General features: G+C 45.9%; 1 protein-coding gene across 1 annotated transcript in view; it reads left to right on the forward strand.

The window, feature by feature from the left end:
- Nucleotides 1–18,267, forward strand: part of SUSD1 (sushi domain containing 1) — a 135,585-nt gene extending 117,318 nt beyond the window's left edge. Inside the window, exon 23 of the transcript XR_004001066.1 lies at nucleotides 15,886–18,267. The gene's annotated coding sequence lies outside the window, so the exon portion shown is untranslated. The remainder of the gene's footprint in view (nucleotides 1–15,885) is intronic.
- Nucleotides 18,268–19,664: the final 1,397 nt, after the last annotated feature.

Genomic DNA, 19,664 nt, shown 5'->3' on the forward strand with positions numbered 1-19,664 from the left:
GAGCTGTGTCTGTGAATCTCATTTTCATTTCTGCCACCTTGCCTGTTCCAACCAGAGACCCTCTAGCAATGAGAGTGCCTTAGGTGGTACTGATTTTGTAATGCAGACCCATGTCCCCTAGGGACTACCCAACTCACATTAAGGGTTAGTCTATGCTAGAAGTCCTATATCCGTGCAACTGCACCGCATCTGTTGAAGATGCTCTATGCTAACAGGAGAGCACTCTCCTGTTGGCATAATAAATCCATCTCTGTGAGTGGAACAGGAACTCTCCCACCCAACATAGGTCTGTCCACATCAGCGCTTAGGTCGGTGTAATTTACGTTGCTCAGAATGGAGGGTGGCTTATTCACACCGTTGAGTGACAAGTTATACTGAAATAAGTGGTAGCGTAAACTTGGCCTAAGTTGTGCAGCCTAACAAAGATAGAAGCTCTGGCAGCTGCGCTGAAAGACTAATGGCACCACAACACTAAGCAATCCATAGCCCTACATGTAACACAAAGGGGACTGATCCCAGAGGGAGCTGAACGCCTCCTTCCAAATGCAGACCAGTTTTCAATCTCATTGACATCAATAGAGCGATTGTTTAATACCTTGTAGAATTGAACCCTTACATTCTAAAGAGCCAGGGATTGATTTTCCATTTCATAGAATCACAGGGCCAGAACCACCAAACCATCTAGTCTGGCCTCCTCACTAGCACAGGCTCCGACACCACCCAACACCCACACACTAAACTTTACAACCAAAATGAGACCTGAGTCTCACAGGCCATAGGCCACTCAACTTCATTACATTGGTTCTTCCTTGGTGTGATGCCAGTTAAAGCTGTGCAGCTGTGCTAAGGTGAAGCTGGTATAATGGAGTGGAGCACCAGGATCCTAAGTAGCATCATTACTATGGCACATTGGCTAGGACATGCTTTATAAGACATTTAATCTGCCATCATTAACCAAGCATACCATAGATAATTTTTTATATTTTAATAGCGTTAACCTTCTGGCTACTCTCATTCATCGGCCTACACGATGGTTAAACAGGGGAATGTTCTGTTTCTAATGTTCAGCGAAAAGCATTTAGGGAGCTAAAGATCCAGTTCAAAATGTTTAGCTAGACTAACACCACTTTGTGCTTCTTTGGCCCCTTCTATCCAAAGACAGCTCACACACTGCCATCATTAAGGCCTGAGTTTGAAAGCTTGAATGGGACTTAAGTGGTGCTTGTGTCAGGCTTCTGCAGAGAAATGAATCCTCACCTTTGTGCACAACTCGAGGAGCAGAAGAGTTCTGCCTTCAGTTTTCCATGCTTGTGTTCCTCATTCAAACCTGTATCTGACTTTATTTTCTGAACGTTTCCGTGTACACTTTAATGCAGTGGTCCCCAACCTTTTTTGTCTGGTGGGCGCCAGCCGACGAGCCATGAAGGACTGTGGTGGCGGACGAGCATCCGCCGAAATGCTGCCGACAAGTGGCAACGTCAATAGGCATTGCCGCTGAAATACTGCCGACAAGCAGCATCATCTGGAGGCATCGCCTCTGAAAGTCAGTGGCATTTCGGCAACGGCACCTCTGGATGCTGCTGCTTGTTGGTGGCATTTCAGCGGATGCTTGTAAGCTGGCCAGTATGCGGGCGCACTTAGATGCCCCGGTGGGTGCCATGGCACCCGTTGGCACCACAATGGGGATCCCTGCTTTAATGCACCCACACTACTAGCTCCATTACCTAAAAGTGATCTTCCCTCCACTGGGCCAAAAGGCCCAGCATCATAAGCAGCTGGCTTGCACAATATGCCCCTTGCTACTATTGAAGATCTTGGTATGTGGAATTAATATTTATCTGTCATCATAACCTGCCTTTTTCTTGCTCCATAATCTTCCACTGCAGCTCCCACAGTTGTATGGGAGGCAACTGTGATCACAGAGATTACTTTACCTGTAGCTCGTTTAGGAGAGGGACAGCGTATAAGGGAGAAATCTCCTCTCCGAGCACAGACATTCTGGATACATAATGATTAATAGTTTATTTGTATTACAGTAGCACCTAGAATAGTGGTTCTCTCAGGATCTATTTGTAAACCTTGATGGCTGTTGAGACCCAGTAAATAGCTTTAGTGAAGAGGAAAAAAAAAAAAGACTGAATATTTCTTTCCACCAATATATAATATACTATTACATTAATGTGTACTAAATACATATACTTGTGTACCATAGTGATGGGTCCTGATCTGGGGGCGTGGGACACACTGGGCTCAATTCCCTTCCCTCCCACCCCCACAATGTTGCTACTCCAGCATTGTAATGCCTTTCAGGTTTGGACTAGCTGGGCCAGACTGGTGAGAGTAGCACGGCAGTGTGGAACATGGAGTCACAGATCCAATTCCTCAGATTTGGCTTGGCTGGCCCCCCACCATAATAGAGGAGCAGCTGGGCCAAACATGAGCAGCATTGTGACCCCATGCACCAGGTTGCAACGTCCTGAACCGAGCCCAGTCCACTCCAGACTAGAGATGAAGGGCCTGCTGTTTCAGGGTGGGCTCTGCAACCCTCCTCCAGGGTCTCCTACCCACACCTCTGGGGGACAGAAACTGTCCCCGTCCCCCCACCCCATGAACCTTTAACGCAATCTTGTGACCCAATTTTGGGTCACAACGCACAGGTTGAGAAATCCTGACCTAGAGAGACTAACCAAAATCAGGGCCCCACTGGGCTAGGCACTGTATAAATACATAGTAACCAGCAGCCCCAGCCCAAAAGAGTCTATAGCCTAAATAGATTTCAGAGGCCTGGTCTACACTAGGGCGGGAGGGTCGATGTAAGATACACAACTTCAGCAACGGGAATAGCGTAGTTGAAGTCGACATATCTTACATCGACTTACCTCTTGTCCTCATGGTGCGGGATCAACGGCCACGGCTGCCCGCATTGACTCCGCTACCGCCGCTCGCCCTGGTGGAGTTCCGGAGTCGACAGGATCGCTACCCGCTGATCCAGCAGGTAGTGTAGACATACCCAGAGTGGACAGACAAAGGAAGTAGTCATATCCTCATTTTACAGAGAGGGAACTGAGGCACAGAGAAGGGTAGCCTAATGGCTAGGACACTGGACTGGGACTCAGGAGGCCTGGGTTCTAGTTCTGGTTCACCTGCTGATTTCCCCAAGGATGATCTTGGGCAAGTCACTTCCTATTTACCTGCTTTGAGAGCCATTGATGAAATGTGCTATGTAACATCTAGGTGATACTACTACTACTTGCATGCTTGAGGGATTTGCTCAGTCAGGGATTAATCCAAAGCCCATTCAAACCTCTGGGTTTTGGATCACACACCAAAATGACCTAGCTGAGGTCATACTGCAAGTCACCTGGATCTTCTGAATCTCAGGTCAGTGCCTTAACCACTAGCTCTTCCTCACTCTCAGGATAGGGTGAGAAAAATCAGCACAGGGGATGAGGGGTAGTAGGCACCTATATAAGACAAAGGAAATAGTTGGACTGGGTCTATAAAATCAGGACATCTGCTCTCCCTATCTCAGAAAGGATTAAAAGAGGAAGTGCTAACCCATGTATTTATTTTCAGTCTGGTATTTTAAAGTTCTTTCCCTCTAAATATTGCTCTTTAAATCCTGCAGCCTTTATCCCTCAGCTCTTGGACTTGTAGGATCCTTGTTAATGAATCTCCAAGGGCTTATAAACATTTCTGCACCTCATTATTTGTCTCTTTTGGACACAAGCCTGCTTGGGGCTTCATTAACAAAGATTATCTTTGTAACCATGACTAATTCCTCCCAAAACACTTCCTTTGCTCATGATTATTTTTAAGTTAAAAATAAATCCCAGCTGCCCATCTTTGCTGGAGCTGGTGCTAAGTACAATGGCAGCCTGATAAGATCATTGCTGTGCTGATCACATGTTGATTTGCATCATGGATTCCAAAAGGGTCTTATTTAGTTTTAAGAGCATAGAAGAATTTTCTTAGTTGGCAGAGCTGTATGGGAAATAAAGAGCCAATCTTATCTTGTGCTTACATGCTGGCTTGGATACATGAGCAGACCACATAAACATGGGAAAGCAGAAGAGAGAGAAAAAGAATTTATTTCAGTTCAAGTATTTTTCCATGCCATGTAACTTAGAAATAGGTAGGGTGTTTGTACAGCTCATTCTGAAGCTACTTCTTACAACTGCTTTTATCTAAACTAGCCTAAATTGAGACTGAACACAAAGCTACTCCCACCCTCCCTCTTTAGCAAAGGGCTTGTTGTAGCTGTTGTAAGTTTTGATTTGCTATTATTTTAAAGAGCGAGCTATTCTTGTATCTAGTAAAATGCAGGGGTAGTTTGAGGAGGTAGAATGTAAATATTGAACTGGAATTTGACCAGGACAACAATATTAACATCCCTTCATCTACCAAAAGCGTCATCAAGTCTATCTTGTTGCAAGATACTATTACAGGCCTCTGAGATCTTCTTCCCTCTGAAGCAAGGAGGCGCCAACTCCATGCAGCTAACTAGCTCTCAGTAGAACACCAGCAAGTGCTCTGTAAACCAGTTTGGGAGTGACTGAACTAGACATTGTCAGGGAAGACACAATGCAAGTCCTCAGCATTTGTGCCAGTTTAGCTCCCTACACTTCTAGTTTGTCAAGCTTCCAAGCTTTTTTAGACAAGCTAAGTGGTGTAGCTTCCTCATTTAGAGCCAGTTCCTTCATGTTTTCTACCATCTGCTGCGCTGCTGGAGAATGCCAACAGCACACACTTAATGAGAGGCGCCTGTAACAGCACATTTGAAATTAAAATCACGGGAATAGCCAAGCAATCCAGGGCAGGAGGCAGAGAAAGAACCTGTGATGTGTATCTTCAGTGCAGATGCAACTGTGCAGCAAGATTGTCATTCTCTGTCTAAACCTCTCTCCATATAAAGACATTTGAATCACATCCAATGATGACCATCTGTCTCAACAGCTGCCTTTGGCAACAACATAGCTATTAGAGGACAGAGCCCTAGTTTTCTTGCCCCTGCCCTCCTCCATGCAGAGCTCAGAAGCAGGTCTTCAAAAGCTAAGTCGTAGCTCTGAGATGACCTCCCAACAGTCTGTTCGCACAACACAGCGCACTTCCTATAACAGCTCCCTGTCCCTTAGCATAACCCCCTGCACATCCATGGGCAAGCTTTTTAAACTGTGGGATTCCTGGACAAATAAATGTTATTGTACCCCAGAAGCTATGGGAGGCGGGGGTGTAGATATTTGATCACCGCTGGTAGCAGGTGCTCAATGGTATTTCCAGTTTTTAAGAGGACTTTGGGAATTCCATGCCAGACCCTTGAATACAGCAAATAGGACATTGGAACAATGAATGTCTTGGTGTGCAGTTGTGCTATTTTACTAGGGCGATGTCCTATCAGTGTAGTCTAGAGATCAGAGCAGAGGACTAGGGGTCAGGTTCTCTTACCTGTCCCTTGCTTTGTGCCCTTTATGTGCAAAACCTTGCTGACTGAAGTCCACAGGATCTGAGATTGCTCAACATCTCTGAAAGTCACGTTCTACTGTAGGTGGCTAAGCTTGGGGACCCAAAGACAGAGGCCACATTCTTGAAAATTTCTCCCTATAAGACCCCAAGGTAACATAGCAAGTCAACAGCAAACCTGGGAAAACAACCCGACTCCCCTGACTTGCAGTCTGATGCCCCATCCGCTGGAGCAGGAGTCTGAATAGACAGGGAATAGGCAGTGGGACAGAAAGAGCACACATGGAACAGAGACAAAGGGCCAAGTTCTTTCCTGGTGTAAATGAAGCTGCAGCTATGTCCATTTGCACTGGCAGGGAATTTGGCCCAGCACGCTCAGATCATTAACCTGCAGGCATGGGAATGGATGGGTAATAAGTTGTCATACATCAGCCACATCCCCATTGCATACATGGTCCCCTGCCTGCTGGTCGTGTAGCACACAACACTTACCTTGTGCCCTGTACTATACATACTAGTTCATTTGTGGGCAAGCATGTCATGACAGCCAGATTCCAAGTGCCACACGTTGTCTTGGTGGCCTCATGCTATTGCCCCAACAGGGCATACCAGTACAGTGCTTTCTGGGAGCAGGGGAGTGGTCTTTATCTGGTATGTTTGACAAGGCTTGCACCTTTCCCTGATACTGCAGGTCACACGAGGCATGGACTGTTAGGGAGTTCTATAGAGGCATTACTTCTGCTGTCCCTGAGCTTCAACTACCCCTGTGGTGAAATCCCAAACTGGCATTTGGCAGTGCACAGTTGTGTTGCCCAACCATTCAGGACAATAAGGGTGAAGAATTCCTTATCAGATGAAACTAAAGTGCGAATGTTAAACACTCCACATGTAAATGTCCAAAGTGGAATTGGGCAAGAATCCTCAATCAGGGGGTTCCCCCCAAGCTTTCCCAACATAAGGAATCACAGCAGGATTTGTTTAGCTGTCTGTTTGAATTTGCCTCCAACTACTAAAAGCCCAAATCCAAAGGTGCCAATTTTGGATTAACCTCAGGGACTTCATTACATCCTTGCATTGCATTGCATCCCTTCAGGCATGAGGGGGAGACAGCTGGCTCTGAGTGTGCAGTATAGAGCTCAACAGTAATCTATGCACATCCAAGAAAACGTTCCAAGTTCCCTACCCAGAGGAACCCTAACCCTAGCAGCAGGGAGCCATAGCTATAGGAACCATAACCCTAGGGTGGGAAGTCCTACCCAGACAAACCCTAACCTTAGGTTAAAGTGCCCCAGCTATACAAACCCTAACCGTAACTCCAAGTGCCCTACCCATGGGAACCCCATCCCTAGCTCCAAGTACCCTACCCATAGGTACTCTAATCCTAGGGTGGGGAGCTGTGTTCCCTCTAACCTGCATGGTCAGGTGGCTGCCCAGGAGTGATTCAAGTGCTGTGCACTTGATTAGCAGAGCCATGCATATCCGGCAGTGGGTGTTCAGGTGCCTCTCCTCCCAGCTGCTTTGCAGCCACGTTGCTCCGGCAGCTGCTTCTGTGGCTGTGCAGAGCGAGGGGCACTGATGTCAGGGTGTCCAGCTTCCCCTGCCCCTACACTGCATTTCCGCAGAGCAGGGGAGAGGGAACAGGGCTCAGGACTCGCAGCAGCTCTGAGGTCTGAATGAGCCTTCCAGGCCATGAGTGCTTTAAAGAGACAGCACACAGTCTTTCCAAGACTTCCCCAGAAGCCAGCGCATGTGCTCTCGCACACATATACACACTGTCTCTCCCCCTTCCCATGTACCTTATCTCTGCAGAGCAGGGGAGGAGGGACAGGGCTCAGGAGTAGGAGAGCTTTCAGTGAGTGCCTTAAAGAGACAGCGCACAGCACCTCAGAAAATTCCCCAGCAGCCAGCACAGTCTCTGTGTGTGTTGTGTCTCTCATACACAGTCTTTCACACTCACCTCCCAACACATACTTGTATTATTATTGCTGTTTCTTCTTGATACTTCCTGAAGTGCACACATATTCTGGGTAATTTTATTCTTTCAGAGTGTATTATTTTAGTTTTTTGACTGGTCTGTGCATTTCATAATTTTTATTTTTCTTACACTTAAATTTAATTCTTTGAATAGTGAATTCTAAAATGTCAAACCTGTCCTGGCTGGAGTAATTATCCCTATGGTAATGTAAATATACATTATATCTCGGTTTTTTGTTTCTACTGGTGGCACACATCTGCACATTACCTCAGTGCACATAAAATGTATTCCACACATGGATGGAAAAAATTAGAGGGAATGTGGGTGGGGACACCCAGAGGAACCCCAACCCTAGAGCAGAGTCCCACCCATTGGAGATCCAACGCCAACCCTAGTTCCAGGTGCCCTACCCATCAGGGCTGCCCAGGGGGGGCAAGAGGGTCAATTTGCCCCAGGCCCCGGGCTCTGCAGGGGCCCCCACGAGAGTTTTTTGGGGCCCCTGGAGCGGGGTCCTTCACCCGCTTGGGGGCCCCAGAAAACTCTTGCGGGGCCGGGTCCCGGAGCTTCTTCCGCTCCCGGTCTTCGCTGGCGGGGGAGTCCTTCCGCTCCGGGGCGGAAGGACCCCCCCATCATCGCATTACCGCCGAAGCGGGACCTGCTGCCGAAGTGCAACCCGCTCTTCGGCGGTAATTCGGCGGCGGGGGGCCCTTCCGTTCAGGGACCCGCTGCCGAAGTGCCCCGAAGACCCGTGGGCGGGGGCCCCCCGCCACCGTATTACCACCGAAGAGCGGGCTGCACTTCAGCGGCGGGTCCCGCTTTGGCGGTAATTCGCCGGCGGGGGGCCCCCGCCGCGGGTCTTCCGGGCACTTCAGTGGCGGGTCCCAGAACGGGGGGGCCCCCCGCCGCCAAACAGGGCCGGCTCTAGACATTTTGCCGCACAGGGGGCCCCTTGCCGCTTGCCAGTCCCATGGCTCCAGTGGACCTCCCGCAGGCATGGCTGCGGAGGGTCCGCTGGTCCCGCAGCTCCGGTGGACCTCCCGCAGGCATGCCTGTGGATGCTCCACCGGAGCCGCGGGACCAGCGGACCCTCCGCAGGCATGCCTGCGGGAGGTCCACCGGAGCCGCCTGCCGCCGATGGCCCCAGGAATCCTCTGGGCGGCCCTGCTACCCATGGAAACCCTAAACCTAGGGCAGAAAGCGCTATCTGTGGGAACCCTAACCCTAACTCTAAGTGCCCTAGTCATAGGAACCCCAAACCTGGGCAGGAAACCCTACCTATAGAAACCCGAACCATAGCTCCATTTCTGATACCATAGGATCTCAAACCATAGGGTAGTGAGCCCCACCCATAGAAACCCTAACCCTAGGGTGGCACATCCCACCCATAGGAATCACAATTCTGTCTCCAAGTACCTACCCATAGGAACCATAACCCTATCTCCAAGTGACCTACTGCTTCCATACAAACGGACTTCACTAAAATAAGACAGCAGATCTACATTAATCACTTCACCTCTCTACAAAGGAAAAAGGACTGTAAGCTGTCTAAACTCCTACCTACCACATGGGGCCACAACCGTGGACCCCCAACCCACCCAGCAATATCGTCAATCTATCCAACTACACACTCAGCCCAGAAGAAAAGTCTGTCCTATCTCGGGGACTCTCTGTCTGCCCTGCCACCCCCACCAACATGATACAGTTCTGCGGCGATCTGGAAGCCTACTTCCGCCGTCTCCGACTCAAAGAATACTTTCAGGACAACACTGAACAGCGCACTGATACACAGGTACCCTCCCACCAACAGCACAAGAAGAAGAACTCCACATGGACTCCTCCTGAGGGTCGAAATAACAGTCTGGACCTCTACATTGAATGCTTCTGCTGATGTGCACAGGCAGAAATTGTGGAAAAACAACATTGCTTGCCTCATAACCTAAGTCGTGCAGAACGCAATGCCATCCACAGCCTCAGAAACCACCCAGACATTATCATCAAAGAGGCTGATAAAGGAGGTACTGTTGTCATCATGAACAGGTCTGACTACCAAAAGGAGGCTGCCAGACAGCTCTCCAACACCAAATTCTACAGGCCACTTCCCTCAGATCCCACTGAGGAATACACTAAGAAACTGCAACATCTACTCAGGACACTCCCTACACTAACACCGGAACAAATCAACATACCCTTAGAATAACCCTGGTTGGGGCTCTATCTACTACCCAAGATCCACAAACCCAGAAATCCTGGACAACCCATCATCTCGGGCATTGGCACTCTTACTGAAGGACTGTCTGGATATGTGGACTCTCTACTCAGACCCTATGCCACCAGCACTCCCAGCTATCTCCATGACACCACTGATTTCCTGAGGAAACTACAATGCATTGGTGACCTTCCAGAAAACACCATCCTAGCCACCATGGATGTAGAGGCTCTCTATACGAACATCCCACACACAGATGGAATACAAGCTGTCAGGAACAGTATCCCTGATGATGCTACAGCACAACTGGCTGCTGAGCTCTGTGCCTTTATCCTCACACACAACTATTTCAAATTTGATGACAATATATATCTCCAGATCAGTGGCACAGCTATGGGCACCTGCATGGCCCCACAGTATGCCAATATTTTTATGACCGACCTGGAACAATGCTTCCTCAGCTCTCGTCCACTCACGCCCCTTCTCTACCTACGCTACATTGAAGACATCTTCATCATCTGGACCCATGGGAAGGAGTCTCTGGAAAAATTCCACCACGATTTCAACAGCTTCCACCCCACCATCAGCCTCAGCCCGGACCAATCTACACGGGAGGTCCACTTCCTAGACACCATGGTGCAAATAAGTGATGGTCACATTACCACCACCCTATACCGAAAACCAACCGATCGCTATGCCTACCTTCATGCCTCCAGCTTCCATCCCAGGCACATCACACGATCCATTGTCTACAGCCAAACACTGAGGTACAATCACATCTGCTCTAACCCCTCAGACAGAGACCAACACCTACAAAATCTCCACCAAGCATTCTCAAAACTACAATACCCGCATGAGGAAATAAGGAAACAGATCAACAGAGCCAGACATGTACCCAGCAGCCTCCTACTGCAAGACAAACCCAAGAAAGAAACCATCACATACAGTCCCCAGCTAAAACCCCTCCAACGCATCATCAGGGACCTACAACCCATCCTGGACAATGATCCCACACTTTCACAGGCCTTGGGTGGCAGGCCAGTCCTCGCCCACAGGCAACCTGCCAACCTGAAACATTCTCACCAGTAACTGTACATCGCACCATAGCAACTCTAGCTCAGGAACCAATCCATGCAACAAACCTCGATGCCAACTCTGCCCACATATCTACACCAGCGACACCATCACAGGACCTAACCAGATCAGCCACACCATCACCGTTCATTCACCTGCACGTCCACCAATGTAATATATGCCATCATATGCCAGCAATGCCCCTGTGCTATGTACATCGGCCAAACTGGACAGTCGCTATGGAAAAGGATAAACGGACACAAATCAGATATTAGGAATGGCAATATACAAAAACCTGTAGGAGAACACTTCAACCTCCCTGGCCACACTATAGCAGACCTTAAGGTGGCCATCCTGCAGCAAAAAAATTTCAGGACCAGACTTCAAAGAGAAACTGCTGAGCTTCAGTTCATTTACAAATTTGACACCATCAGCCCAGGATTAAACAAAGACTGTGAATGGCTTGCCAATTACAAAACCAGTTTCTCCTCCCTTGCTTTTCACACCTCAACTGCTAGAACAGGGCCTCATCCTCCCTGATTGAACTACCTCATTATCTCTAGCTTGCCTGCATATATATACCTGCCCCTGGAAATTTCCACTACATGCATCTGAGGAAGTGGGTATTCACCCACGAAAGCTCATGCTCCAAAAGGTCTGTTAGTCTATAAGGTGCCACAGGATTCTTCGCTGCTTTTACAGATCCAGACTAACACGGCTACCCCTCTGATGCTAGGGGCTTTGGAGATCAAATAGCGAGGAGACTCTCCCTGCTGCACACAGGAGAAAGGGAAACTTTGCTGATTCATTCAAAACCACAGCTCAGCGAACAAAGGGCTCTGCAGTAAATAAATATACACAAATGAATATGCCTTCACCTTTTCCTTTACAAGTTCTATGGTAGTCCAGGGAGGGCCAAGGGAAAGGTTGCGCTGAAAGCAGTCTGTGTTTTGATACAAAGATTAGAGCAATACTTCGCTTCTGTAGATCTCAGAAGTCTTTACAAGAGTGGGTGAATTTCAGATAGGGAAACAGAGGATAAAACATTTGTCTAAGCTCCCACATCTACTGAACAGCAGAACTGGGAACAGAACCTGTGTCACTGGCATTCCAGTAGCTGTATCCTATGTATGGCACCATACTACCTCCCTCACAAGTGTTGCTGTTCATCACATGACTATTATCACAGCAAGTGATGAGATCATGAAGGAGATGCATATTTATTACTAGGGCCTCCTTTTTCCAAAATTCTGCAGATTAGTAAAGTTCTTGAGAATCCACTAACCGTCACTGAAATTATGCTAGCATTTTCTTGTATTATAGTAGTACGTAGACACCCCCGTTGAGAACAGGGCCCGTTGTGATAGGGGCCATGTATATACATAGTGAGATCATTCCTGAAGAGCTCACAGTCTAAGTCAACCTTATTTACACAAGGCCATACATTTTAAGTGACTAGCCTCAAATCCCAGGGAATTTACAGCAGAAGTGAAAGTTGAACCCAAAATCCCAGTCTAGTGACCTAATCTCATTCACCTACAACCCTGAAAAGCATGAACTGCCTCAGTCATCTCAATGACATGTCAACTCAAACCTATTAAGGTTTATGGTACCTATTAATAGCTTAAAATGTCAGCATTGTTAAAGTTATCAGCAGTGAAACAGTTAACACAAACATTCACTGAATGTGTGTATGTATGAATTGCTATTGGAGACGGTGGCATATTGCGCTAGAGCAATCAGAAGGCTGGCAGGTCTCAAGGGATACTGAAGAGTGGAATTAGGAATTTAAGCTTCCCAAGACATTTCAAGTCACCTTTATCTTTGCCCACAAACAGCCTCTCCCCAGCACTAACAACCTTGAGTTCCAAAATTCCAGCTGACCTTCTGTACCTTCCCAGGGTACCAGATTCCCCAGATTTCCACTACCAAGGTCTGTCAACCTCCAGTTTCTCCCATGACAGCTTCCAGGATGCAGTTTTGTATTGGCAATGCAAAAATCTGTTGCAATTAATATGAATTCAATTTGGTATGAAAGTACATGAAGGACATGGTACGGTTTGCATTCCTCATATCTTTGTCTAGCATACCTGAATCTGCCACATGATTCCCAGTTTGCCACAGAACTAATCAGCAGATTGTTGTCAAAACCAGGGAGTTGTGTCACAGATTTTAGGTCTAATTCACTTCAGAGTACAAGGGTCTTGGTCTACAACTCTGTCATGGTGTCTACATGGTGATTATAGCTAACATTTAGGATACCAGTTTGAACTGGGCCCCTGTCTGAGGGAAGTCAGAGGTGAGAAGCTCAGGAGTGAAAAAAATGTATGTCAGTGGAAACAAAGATTTTCCCTGGTATATTTCTCTTGCTGGAACTAAGCCTGCATGTTAGCCTCAAGGCAGAGGCTGGGTGTAAGAAACATCCTAGAAGAGAAAACATGTCCGTCACACTCCTCTAAAAAAGCCCTCAGCAGTCACTTTTATGCCACTGTATGGAAACCCACACTATAAAAAGACCCCCTCAAAACTCTTCTTTCCCCAATGTGAAAGAAATACTTATAAATAAGCCAGCCATTCCCAAATGCAACTTTCCTACTTATTTTCTTGTAAAAAGTCACTCATTAGGAGGGTTGGGTTTTTTTGTTTTGGTTATCTCGTATTGTTTTCTTCATAATACCATATACCTTGGTATATCTCCTCTGCAAAAGGAAACAGTGGACTATGGAACATTGGGCCAAATTCAACTCTAAACTCTCATTAGCATTACTGCCACCAGCGATGAATTTGGTCCCATGTGTTATTTGCAGGGTTCTGCAAGGATTCTTAAAGAAAACAAGACATTCCCTTAATGCAAACACTGACAGGGACACTGCAGTATGAAAAGAAGCTATTATTAACCCTAACCAGTCATTAACTGTATCACTGAAGGGGGTCATGACTGCTTCCATGCAGAGTTAAGCATGGAAACACTGGACTTCAGAAAGCACACACCAGATATGCTGGGCAACAGTACAGGCGCATTTTGCTGGCATGTTACATCGCAGTGAATCATTTAAAACCAGAGTCTATATGTGGGTATGGCCACATTTCGAATTTCAAAGCGCTGCCCCGGCAGCGCTGCAGGAGCGCTGCCGCGGCAGTGCTTTGAAGTGTGAGTGTAGTCAGAGCGGCAGCGCTGGGAGAGAGCTCTCCCAGTGCTGCATGTAAACCACATCCCTTACGGGTGTAGCGTGCAGCCCTGATTACACTGACACTTTACAGCGCTGTATCTTGCAGCGCTCAGGGGGGTGTTTTTTCACACCCCAGTTGCAGCGCTGTAAAGTGTGAGTGTAGCCAAGGCATTATAAGACTGAATTTCGACTAGGCCACACTGATGCAGATTAGGAAGTGAATGTGGATTGTAATAAATATGTATCTGAAGACATATCAAACATCTGTTTCCCACTGTGCTGCATTTCCCCAAGGGATGGTGACCAAGCTTCCTAAAAGCAACACACTTTATGCCTCATCCGAAATTACTTTCATATGTGTGCATTGGCACTAATACAGCCATGCTCCTCTAGTATCTGTCCAGCTAGCAAACCGGGCTGCAATTTTCCTTCACACATATTGACATTTACTGGAAAACAGAATCACAGGGAGGTCTCACACAGCCTCTTTACCATTTGCTTTATCTGTCATCTCCACCTGTCACCATTTCCCTTCCCTTTAGAGAGTTTCCCCTGCTATTGTTCAGTTAAACAAAATTTCTCTTCCTCCCATCCCCCAATGTTTGGCCTCAATTATCCTCGCTCCTCTTTCACTCCAGGTTGGGTAGTCTATAGCAACCTGCAGAGATGCTATAGCCTTTCACAGACCTCTGCTAGGCCAGATGTCCTGTTGTTTCTAGTTACTGTCTCCCATTTTATTCCCTACCAGTTAGCTTTTGATACCTTAGTTGTCATGAGTTTAAAGGGGGAGGAGGAGGAGGAAGACATTTAAGGTCAAATTTATAAAAATGTGGGTCTAAGTTCAACGCAATCTGAGCACCACCAATGCGTATTGACTTCAGTTAGAGTTGGAAGCAGTGGGGGTGGGGTACGAGTGGGTAAACTAACCTAAACTCTATAATCTCCCAATGAGAAGTGAGTAAACTGTTTACCCTGGACTCCTGGGTGAATATGCTGATCACCTCCCAGGCTGGAGTCCAAAGTGCACGCACAAGTAATAGCATGCATCCTGGTTGAAGTTTCTTTTTAAATCCAAATTTTCAAAATTGCAAAAACAAAACATTTGATTAAATCTGTCAATATTTTCTCCATTTTTCAAGCATTACATTTTGAAATTGTTTTCTTACAAATGCCACCAAAATGTTTATAGTTTAATATCTTCGTAGTCCCCTCCTTCCCTCAGTCTTTCAACTAAGTCTAGAGACTAATTTATTGCATAGGATCATGTCAACCTCTAATAGCTGAGGTCGGGATAACAGCCTGCTTACAAATATGGAATGGTGTTATGCCATTAGGTCACATGGGAGGGGGGTTTGGAGCTGAAAATCCTAGGTTCAGTCTCTGACAAATGAGGAGTCCTTGTGGCACCTTAGAGACTAACAAATTTATTGGAGCATAAGCTTTTGTGGGCTACAGCCCACTTCATCGGATGCATTCAGTGGAAAATAGAGTAGAAGATAAATATATACACAGAGAGAACATGAAACAATGGATGTTACCATACACACTCTAATGAGCACTCTCGCCCGCTGGTAATAGCTCACCTTAACTGATCACTCTCGTTAGAGTGTGTATGGTAACACGCATTGTTTCATGTTCTCTCTCTGTCTATGTATGTATGTATATATATCTATATATCTTCCTACTGTATTTTCCACTGCATGCATCCGATGAAGTGGGCTGTAGCCCACAAAAGCTTATGCTCAATAAATTTGTTAACCTCTAAGGTGTGACAAGTACCCCTGTTCTTATCATCAGCAGGATAATGATGAATGTGACCATTGTGACAGACCGATCATATCCTGAACAAACAAATTAAGATAGCTTTAATGAGTTAAGCTTAACCTTACTAAATTAAGGTTAACACCTTTGGGGTACATTGTATTAAAAATGCAGTTGTATATGTTGTGGCTTTGAAAGTAAGTGTGGGGGGGATGCTAATGAACTTTCTCTGTTATCAGCCTTTGAAGCCACCTCCCTGAGGAGATGTGTATATACTAGTTCAAACTGAATTCTCCAGAGACCAACAAAGGCAATACATTTGGATACAAGCCTGGGATTTAAGCGGACTCAGGGCCTTCTTCCTGATCCAGTAAACAGACAGGACCCTCCCATCCACAGAGGGCCTCAATCTTTAGGAGTGGATTGGTCTGAGACCCCCATGAGACTGGATGCTTGTTCTGAGCTGAAGCTCTGAGGAACTTGTGACCACTAGGAAGTCCCTAGTGTGGGGTCCTGAAAGGCCATCTATGACTGAGGTCAGAACAGAGCCTCAAGCTCACCACTTAAAATTTTCAGCACCTATGGTAAATGGGAGTCTGACAGCTATCATGTTCCTAATTGTGTGCTGATCATGCTTTCGAAGGCAATATCCTATATAGCCCATCCAAAACAACTATTCATTGTTGTGTTGGCACTGGGATAGCATCTCTTGTTCTATGGCTGAATGTTTTATTTCCAGTTATTCTATATATTTATCAGATTTGTCATGTCATCATTTCATAATCACTGCTGGGTTTCTTTCGGAGCCAGTCAGAGAACAGAAAATTGCACCATGAACTTATCTGCCTTTTGAGTTTAGTAAAGCCACAAGGCATTTTGCGTTTTGCAAAGTCAGTTGGAAATGTGATTCTTCTCATTGCTCGGAGTAAGTTGGAGTTGTGGCGTGGAGGGGTCATATGTGCACACATGGTCCAGTCTCAGTTTTATCAATGAGCCCAACCAGCAGTGCTGGCTCGTAAGGAAGAATTCCCTTGAAATTGGAAATAAGAAAAAGCAGGAAACCCTCACTTTAAATTAAGGATGCTTTTGGTTTTGAAAGGCCTGAGCTAGCTTTCTTTAAACAGTTAGTGGCTCAGGGTCTGATCCAGCAAAGCTGGACTCAGCTCTACTCTGAAAAGTCTGCTCCTATTGAAACTAATGGGAATTTTGCTTTTGATTTCAATACAAGCAGGATTGCATCTTAACGCCAGCCAGGTCAGAATCAAAAGCAGATCTTATAGGACTAGGTTTTATCCCACTCTTGATACCATTTAAAACCAGAATCAGCATTTGACTCCATAATAAAAAGGCAGAATTTAAATTTTAGGAACTTTCTAATATCAATACCTTGCATTTATATAGAGTCTTTTAGAAAGTATTCTCCCTCCCAAGCACTAATTCTCATCAGTATCCTTTCTAGGTATATAAGGGTTATTGTATCCATTCCACAGAGGACCATACTAATGCTCACAGTGAATTAATTGAATTGCAGAGGTAGGACTAAAACTTGCCCTCCTGCTTTAACTTAGCTGGCAGAAGAGTCAATTGATCTTTGATTTAAATACCAGACTGACATTTTGAGGGCTCAGAGAGGGAAGAGACCTTTGCATTTCCTATTTCACTGAACTAGCTACACATATGGGGGGGAGTATTCAACACCACTACACCCTAGTACTTGTCAAAAACAGCAGCTGTTCGCCTACATTTTCTTATGTGATAATAGCTTTGGGGGCTTTTTAGATCACAACAGGTTTATGTAAATAAACTAGTCCATCACTCTCCACAACCCAGAGACATCTTGTGCCCATTATAACAGGTCTGCAAGTGAACAGACTAGTTTAAAGGGAGTTCCCTAGCAACAGCAAACCTCAAGAGAAATCACACACTGAGAAATCATGCTGGATTTCCATCTGCTGGAGCTCTGCTCACAATTGTCCATGCACAAGCTGCTGTAGGAGCAGCTGAGTTATTAAACATGTGCCCCTTAGATATCAAATAGAAGCCAAATAAAAGTAGTTATAAATTACCCTGGAGTCAATTAAAATGTCTACCATGTTGTCCTCCTTCATCCTCTTCTTTTTCCACACGCTTCCCCCATCTCATCCCCACCCCCTGCTCTAGCTGTTGGCTGCAATTTAAAGTTTTAAAAATCCTTTATCTTTGTTTGGACAGCAAGTCAGGGAATATAGACCTTGGCTTCTGGTGTTAATGCAGATCACTGCATCACATACTGGCCAGCAGCCCATTGTGCCCCAGCCACCAATTTCATCAGCTCCCTTTCCCTTCCCCCTCCCAGAAGATTGTCCTAACACCATAAAAATCTTTTGAAGATTTTATTGACCTTGAGCACACTATTCAGCATCCTTGTGATTCAGTTTACCCATCTGTAAAATAGAGTTTTAAATACCTACCCCAGTATGAAGTGCAAGGAGATTAGATGAAAGGTGCTATATATGGTAAAGTGCAACGTATTACCATCACCATGTAAGAGGAAATGTTTATTGGTTACATTCTGCACTTGCTCAGCCTATAGTTAAACTGCATGCTTGCCATGGTATCGTGTCTGCACAGGTAACCCAGAAGAAAGGCACAAAACAATTGTTTGCCATTGCTTTCACGGAGGGAGGGGCAACTGACATGTACCCAAAACCACCTGTGAATGTTTGTGTCTCATCAGGAATTGGGAGCTTAACCCAGAATTCCAGTGGGTGGTGGAGACTGTGGTCTGCAGGAACTGTGGGATAGCTATCCACAGTGCACCACTCCGTAAGTCAATGCTAGCCACGGTAGTGAGGACACACTCCGCCAACTTAATGCGTTTAGTGTGGAAATACGCAATCGACTGTATAAAATACATTTCTAAAAATCGATTTTTATAAAATCAACCTAATTTTGTAGTGTAGACATACCTTCATCAAGGGAAGTTTGAATTGCAAGACTGAGGTCCCAGTTATGAGGGTTTGCCTTGAGTAAGAGATCTGGACATTGGACTATGACCTATTAATTGAATTCTAAAGGCACTCTTTGCAACTACAAAGCTCACCATCGCTGCTGTGAATCTGAACCTCAATGGATTGAACTCATGTCTGTATGTATACTGATCTTTTAACCAGACTCTCACTCATTTTTTAATAAATTTTAGTTTAGTTAATAAGAATTGGCTGTAGCGTGTATTTGGTTAAGATCTGCAACAGTCATTAACCTGGGAGGTAATGTGTCCGATCCTTTGAGATTGGTAGAACCCTGTTCTTTTATATGATGAAATAAGAGTTACAGAAATTTTCATCATATTTAATGTGGGTACCTGGATGGAGGCCTGAGGCTGGATCACTTTAAGCGAACTGTGTTGTTTGGACATCTGAGTAACCAGTAAGGTAACAAAGAAGCTGTTTTATGCTGGCTTGGTGAATCTAAGTACTGGAATATCCACCAGCTTCATGGGGATTGTCTGCCCCATTCTTTGCAGTTCACCCTAATTGAGTGACCCCAACTGGCTTCCCACTGGGACCCTGGTCACATCACTCACAATGCAGCTTATGGTGAATGAGCCCCCAAGCAGGTTTCTCTGCAGGACAAGGAAAAATAATGAGATGTAGACAGAGTAGGGTGACCAGATGTGCCCATATTTGGGGATTTCTCTTATATAGGCACCTATTACCAAGTATGAAAAAAATCAGGACAGGGATCCCTGTGGGGGGCGGCAGGGGAAAGAGGGGGCAGTAAATCTGGTCACTCTAAGAGAAAGTGATTGGGCCACCAAGAATTCATTAGGCATGATGCTAAAACTGAAGGTCACAATGAAGCCTACATTTCTTAGTTGCTCACCATGCTTTAGAACTTAAATGCAAACAGGCTGCGGGGAGGAGACTCTTTTAGTTTTCAAGCTTCTGCCTCCATATTGTCTATGGTACTTATTCATTCCCTTAATATTTGAGTACCTCATGATCTTTAATACATTTATCTTCAACACCTCAGTGTG

Source organism: Gopherus evgoodei, chromosome 6 (assembly GCF_007399415.2).
Source record: "Gopherus evgoodei ecotype Sinaloan lineage chromosome 6, rGopEvg1_v1.p, whole genome shotgun sequence".
Lineage (NCBI taxonomy): Eukaryota > Metazoa > Chordata > Testudines > Testudinidae > Gopherus > Gopherus evgoodei.